Source organism: Solanum tuberosum, unplaced genomic scaffold (genome assembly GCF_000226075.1).
Source record: "Solanum tuberosum cultivar DM 1-3 516 R44 unplaced genomic scaffold, SolTub_3.0 scf00132, whole genome shotgun sequence".
Taxonomy (NCBI): domain Eukaryota; kingdom Viridiplantae; phylum Streptophyta; class Magnoliopsida; order Solanales; family Solanaceae; genus Solanum; species Solanum tuberosum.
Genome location: NW_006239055.1, coordinates 1,145,049 through 1,152,003, shown reverse-complemented (window position 1 = coordinate 1,152,003; position 6,955 = coordinate 1,145,049).

The following is a 6,955-nucleotide window of genomic DNA, read 5'->3' as shown; positions in this document are numbered from 1 at the left end:
ATAAACATGAACTATACTTATGACTTCTCAATGAGCTCCACTTAGTGTGAGTGGGGGTGTGGGACTTCACTTATACATTGCACAAGTAGGCTTTGAAAGGGGTTATGGTATGGTTTCCTTATACTATGAAGATATATGAATTTATGCATGTATTATATGGATTGTTGCTAAGAGTGACTTTACTTGTTACAAGTTAATGAACATGAACGTTTCCTTGTCTATGAGTATTGGCTATGGATGAGGTCAAGGTATGATATGCATGATTATGGTGGCCTAAAAGTGGTATTGAGCATTAGATAGGATTATGGGATCTTTTCTATGCATTACACAAGTATAGCTTAGGGTTGCCTATGAAATGGTTTGGCTTATGTATTTACACAAATGTGCATGATGACTCTTAAAGTTGATAAAATGCATGGTTTCAACTAAATTGTCCTTTTTTCTGTGTTTTAAGGATTTTTATGCATGGGTTCTATACAAAGTGCAATTTTGTACTAACCCATATATTCTATATTTTTCTATAAGTGTAGGGCCCGGTTGTTGAGGTGTGCTTCCTTCTTGTTTAAAAGCTTGGATGGACTATTCTCCCGCTTTTAGTGCATCCTCATGGTTCAAGGACGAAAGTTGTCATTCCTAGTTTCTTCTTACATTTTTGTTTGAGACTATGCTGTAAAGGGTTGTGACCCATATCGATACTCGATTATATTAGATGGTAAATGAGACAATGTCTAGACTTCTATTTTGATTTTATGAAAAGAGCTCGATTGTAAAAAGTTTTAATTCTGTAACATTTCTATTACATTATGTTTATGATATGCTAAGGGCTTGTATGAGACCCCTTTGGGGTCAAGTACGTCGTGTTTTATCTAAGGGGTACCCCTGGGTCGTGACAAACTTGGTAATCAAAGCACAAGCTTTAGAATGATTCTAGGATGATGTCTCATAAACCACGTCTAGTAGAGTCTTGTTCATGATTGTAAAGCGCGCCACATTTATGAATAAGCGACTATAAGATGTTTAGGAAATTCCACTTCTTTCATTACACTTTAGTCGTGCCTTAGTGGTTTAACTCTATGAAATTCTTTTCCTAACCCTTCTCTTGTGTCTTTAGGATATGAATACAAGAAGGGCAAACGCAAGAAGGATGGAAGATGAGAATGTGAATGAGGGAGTTCCTCCCCCAAGATCCTCAAATTCCTCAAGCTCATATTGATGCGGGGGCTATGACAAATATGGAAATAAGGTCGTCTCTCCAAATATTGACTCAAGCCCAAGCCATGACGTCCCAAGCTAATAGGGAGGTTGTTGCTCCGGCTAATCCAAATGTGAATTCGGCCACTTCAAGGATTAGGGACTTTGCTAGGATGAACCCCCCTGAGTTTCATGGTTCCAAACGGGGAGATGATCCTCATGAATTTATGGAATATGTTTGCAAGATACTCAACATTATGGGAGTGATTTCGGTAGAGAAAGCGGAACTAGCCGCCTACCAATTAAAGAGTGTTGCTCAAGTTTGGTATAAACAATGGAAATACAATACGCCGGTAGGAATGGGTCCCATAGAGTGGGAAGGGTTCAAATATGTGTTTCCTGCTAGATACTTTCCCCGGGAGTTGAGGGAAGCTAAGGTTGAGGAATTCATCAACGTTCTTCAAGGAACATAAGTGTGAAAGACTTCTCACTCAAATTCACTCAATTGTCCAAGTATGCTCCATCTTTGGTGTCAAATCCGAGAGATGAAATGAGTAGGTACTTAATGCGTGTGTCCGACTTGATTGAAGAGGAATGCCATGTGTCAATGATGCATGATAATATGGATATCTCACGTCTAATGGTGTATTCTCAACAAGTTGAGGAGTCAACACTTAGGAAGAAGAATAGGGAAGTGAAGGGAGCAAGGACCGATGATGGGAATTCTTCCAAAGGTAAGTTTGAGGGTCAAGGTCGACCAAGGTTCTCCAACCAAGGATCCTCTGGTGTTCCAAGGTGGGTCAATAAAGATATGGTGTCTAACCCTAAGCCTCAAGGAGGCAATAGTGGTGGATCTTTTATGGTGAGGTCTACTTGTTCCAAGTGCGGCAAGAAACATGATGGTAAGTGCCTAGTTGGCATGGATAGTTGCTATAGTTGTGGGAAAAATGGTCATATGATGAGATATTGTCCCATGCTCAAGAATCAAGTAAGAGAGGGCAAGCAAGTCCCTCCTAGTGGTTCAAATTCCGATGCTCCCAAGAAAAACCATTTTTATGCTCTTCAATCCCAAGGTGGCCAAGAGAGCTCCCTGGATGTGGTGATAGGTATGTTACAAGTCTTTTATATTGATGTATATACATTGTTAGATCCCGGTGCCACTTTGTCCTTTGTGACACCTTTTGTGGCCATGAAATTTGAAATACTCCCCGAAGTGTTAATAGAGCCTTTTTCAGTTTCTACCTTGGTTGGTGACTCGGTGGTGGCAAAAAGAGTCTATAGGAGTTGTCCTATTTCTTTGTCCCATAAAGTTACCTTGGTGGATTTGGTGGAGTTAGAAATGTTAGATTTTGATGTGATTTTGGGTATGGATTGGTTACATACATGTTATGCCTTTATTGATTGTAGGACTCAGATAGTAAAACTTCAATTTCCTAATGAGTCTATTTTAGAGTGGAAGGGGGGGAATTCTATCCCTAGAGGTCAATTTGTCTCTTGCCTCAAGGCTAGGAAAATGATCTCCAAAGGGTGTGTTTACCATCTTGTTAGGGTTATGGATGTAGAGTCTGAAACCCCTTCTTTAGAGTCAGTTTCGGTAGTTATTGAGTTTTCGGAAGTTTTTCCCAACGATCTACTCGGTATTCCTCTCGAGCGGGAAATAGACTTTGGCATTGATATTTTACCGGATACGCAACCTATCTTCATTCATTCGTATAGAATGGCTCCGGCCGAGTTGAAAGAGTTGAAGGAGCAACTAAAGGATTTTCTAGACAAAGGCTTTATTCAACCGAGTATCTCTCCGTGGGGTGCTCCGATATTGTTTGTTATAAAGAAAGATGGGTCTCTTAGAATGTGTATCGACTATCATCAATTGAACAAAGTGACCATAAAGAATAAATATCCCCTTCCAAGAATTGATGACTTGTTTGATCAACTTTAACGGGCTAACTATTTCTCCAAAATAGATCTTCGTTCGGGTTACCATCAACTAAGGGTAAGAGGGGTTGACATTCCCAACACGTCCTTTAGGACCCGGTATGGTCACTATGAATTTTTGGTTATGTCATTTGGGTCGAAAAATGCCTCGGCGGCATTTATGGACCAAATGAATTATACACTACCTTGATATGTTTGTGATCGTGTTTATCAATGATATTTAGACCTATTTAAGGAGTGAAAATGAACACATGAACCATTTGAGGATTGTATTACAAGTCCTTAAAGACCACCCATTATATGTGAAGTTTAGTAAATGTGAGTTTTGGCTAAGGTTTGTAGCCTTCCTTGGTCATATTGTATCGGGCAAGGGTATAGAGGTAGATCCTAAGAAGATGGATGCGGTCAAGAGTTGGCCTAGACCTCTAACTCCTATCGATATTTGAACCTTTTTGGGTTTGTCCGGTTACTATAGGAGATTTGTTGAGGGTTTTTCCTCCATTTCTTCTCCATTGACGACTTTGACTCAAAAGAAAGCTATGTTTTTGTGGTCGGAGGCTTGTGAAAAAAGCTTCCAAGAGTTGAAAGGTAGGCTCACTTCCGCTACGGTGTTGACCTTACCGGAGGGTACCGATGGTTCTATTGTATATAGTGACGCCTCTAGAGTAGGGTTGGGATGTGTGCTTATGTAACATGGTAAAGTGATTGAATATCTTCAAGGGAACTCAAGATCCATGAAAAGAATTATCCAACCCATGATCTCAAATTAACAGCGGTAGTATTTGCCTTGAAAATATGGAGGCATTATCTATACGGGGTGCATGTTGATGTGTTCACCGATCACAAGAGTCTTCAATATGTGTTTAGCCAAAAGGACTTGAAGTCTAAACATTACCTTGATCCCATATAGTTGAGTTGAAAGAATCAGTACTCAACAAGTCCATAGAGGCTTTCTCCCAAGGGGGGATGGGGTGCTTAGGTACCAAGGTCGGTTATATGTTCCAGATGTTGATGGCTTGAGAGAGCAAATTTTAGAAGAAGCTCATGGTTTGCGGTATTCTATTCATCCGGTGGCCACCACGATGTACCGTGATCTACGATAAGTCTATTGGTGGAATGGTATAAAGAAGGATATAGTGAGTTTTATAGCCAAGTGTCCAAATTTTCAAAAAGTTAAGGCCGAGCACCAAAGGCCGGGAGGCTTGTCCCAAGATATAGATATTCCCACGGGAGGATGTGAATATGGATTTTATTGTGGGTTTGCTTCATACTCGAAGGCAACATGATTCTATTTGGGTCATTGTGGATAGAATGACAAAATCAACCCACTTTATTCCCGTCAAGATTTCCTTTTCGGCGGAAGACTATGCCAAGTTGTATATCAAGGGTATAGTGAAGTTGCATGGGGTTCCTTTATCTATTATTTTGGATCGGTGTACTCAATTTACTTCACACTTTTGGAAGGCATTCCAGAAACGGCTTGGTACCAAGGTTAAGGTTAGCACGACTTTTCATCCCCAAACTGATGGTCAAGCGGAATGTACCATCCAAACCTTAGAGGATATGTTGAGGGAGTGTGTTATAGACTTCAAAGGTAATTGGGATGACCATCTACCGTTAGTAGAGTTTGCCTACAATAATAGTTACCACTCAAGTATTGACATGGCTGCTTTTGAAGCCCTATATGGTAGGAGATGTAGATCTCTGGTTGGTTGGTTTGAAGTAGGTGAAATTGCTCTAATCGGTCCCGAACTTTTTTATGAGGCCATTGAGAAAGTCCGACTCATTAGAGAGATGTTGAGGACGGCCCAAAGTCGGCAAAAGTCTTATGTTGATGTTAGAGGAGGGCTCTAGAATTTGAAGTTAATGATTGGGTCTATTTGAAAATCTCACCTATGAAGGGTGTGATGAGGTTTTGCAAGAAAGGGAAACTTAGTCGCCAGTATGTAGGCCCATATCAAATCTTGAAACGTGTTGGGAAAGTTTCCTATGAGTTAGACTTGCCAAATGAGTTGGCTCTGGTTCATTCGGTATTTCATGTTTCTATGCTCAAGAAGTGTATTGGTGATCTGGTATCCATCACTCCTTTAGAATGTTTGGGAGTTTATGAGAGCCTTTCTTATGAAGAGATTTCGGTAGAGATTTTAGACCGATAAGTTAAAAGGTTAAGAAACAAGGAAATAGCTTCCGTAAAGATTTTATGGAGGAATCATTTAGTTGAGGGTGCTACATGGGAGGTCGAGGCTGATATGAAGTCCCGCTATCCTCATCTTTTTCCTTCTACTCCTATCCAAGCTTGAGGTAAGTAGTCTCTCTTGAGTTTGGTGATTTGGGAAGTCATGTGTGCTATATGTGTTCTTCATGATTTTCCTTATGATATGCATGTTCTAGTGAAAATTCATGTTTAGTATAAAATGAGTTTTCATCATTTTTATGTTCCTCATGTTGTTGTGCATTTTAGTATGATCATTGCATATTTGACTTAATGAGATGATTTGATGAACATACTATGATGTGCTTTTGATGAAATGGCATATTGGCTCCATATTGTTGTGTTGATCTTGCTTTGAGTTGGAGAAGGTAGTTCCTCTTATGATCATGTGAAATGATGAGTTTTGTGCATAATGGGTTGTGGATGTAGCTCCCACTTCCTTGTGTTACATTGTTTATGTTTTGAGACGGAGTTGATGTTTCCTCTTTTACATTTTGCATTATTTTGATATTGCATGCATGATGGGCTGCTAGTCTTGAGTCTTGATTTCGTCGGGTGTCTAGATCGACATTCGAGGACAAATGTTCCCAAGGGGGAGATAATGTAACACTCCGGAAATGTGTAGACTTAACTAGAGCTAAAATGAAAGGGGTAAGAGTCAAGAAAGAGGGCAAGGGCCTAAACTACCTAGGAAGAATGAAGGAAAACATTTTTCTTCCCATGGACCACTCAGTGAGGGGGAGCACCATCACCCAAGTCACTTGGCAATTAGCCAAGTGAACCTCCCTCGCCTAGTGGGCAGCCCCCCCCTGGCCTACCTACTAGAATATTAGGCGAGCTAGGTCGGGGCTCGCCAACCCACTTGGCGCATCACCCAAAGACTCCCCATTGCCCAAGTGAACTGCTCCATGAGGGAGTATTCTGGAAATTTAGGGTAGCCAAAGGACCATTAGGCGTGTCGCCTAGTGCCCTTGGTGAGCCAAGTCGCGTAGGTTAGGTAAGTTTAAGTTAAAACTTTAGGGGTCTTTAGTTATTCTTCCAAAATTCATCACACAATATTTTACTCTTTCCCTAGTAAGCATATAAGCTTTTTAGACTCAAATTTCCCCCAATGAGACCCCGGATGTGGTGACCGGTATGTTGCAAATCTTTGATCTTGATGTTTATACTTTGATTGATCCGGGTGCCACCCTTTCCTTTGTTACCCCCTTAGTTGCTAGAAAATTTCATGTTGAGTCGGAATTGTTGCATGAGTCATATGAAGTATCTACTCCCATTGGTGTCTCTATTGTTGCTAGAAAAGTGTATAGAAATTGTCCGGTTTGCATATTGAATAAGTTGTTGCCTTGCGATCTTGTTGAGTTGAACATGGTGGATTTTGATGTTATTCTTGGGATGGATTGGTTGCATGCATATTATGCTTCTATTGATTGTAGGACTCGTAAAGTCAAGTTCCGATTTCCTAATAAACCCGTCATTGAGTGGGAGAGCCGGGATGTTGTGGTGAAGGGGAAATTCATTTCTTGCATTAAAGCCCATAGGTTGATTTCCAAAGGGTGCTTGTACCATATTGTGAGAGTCAATGATGTGGAGTCTAAAGTCCCTCATATTGAGTCT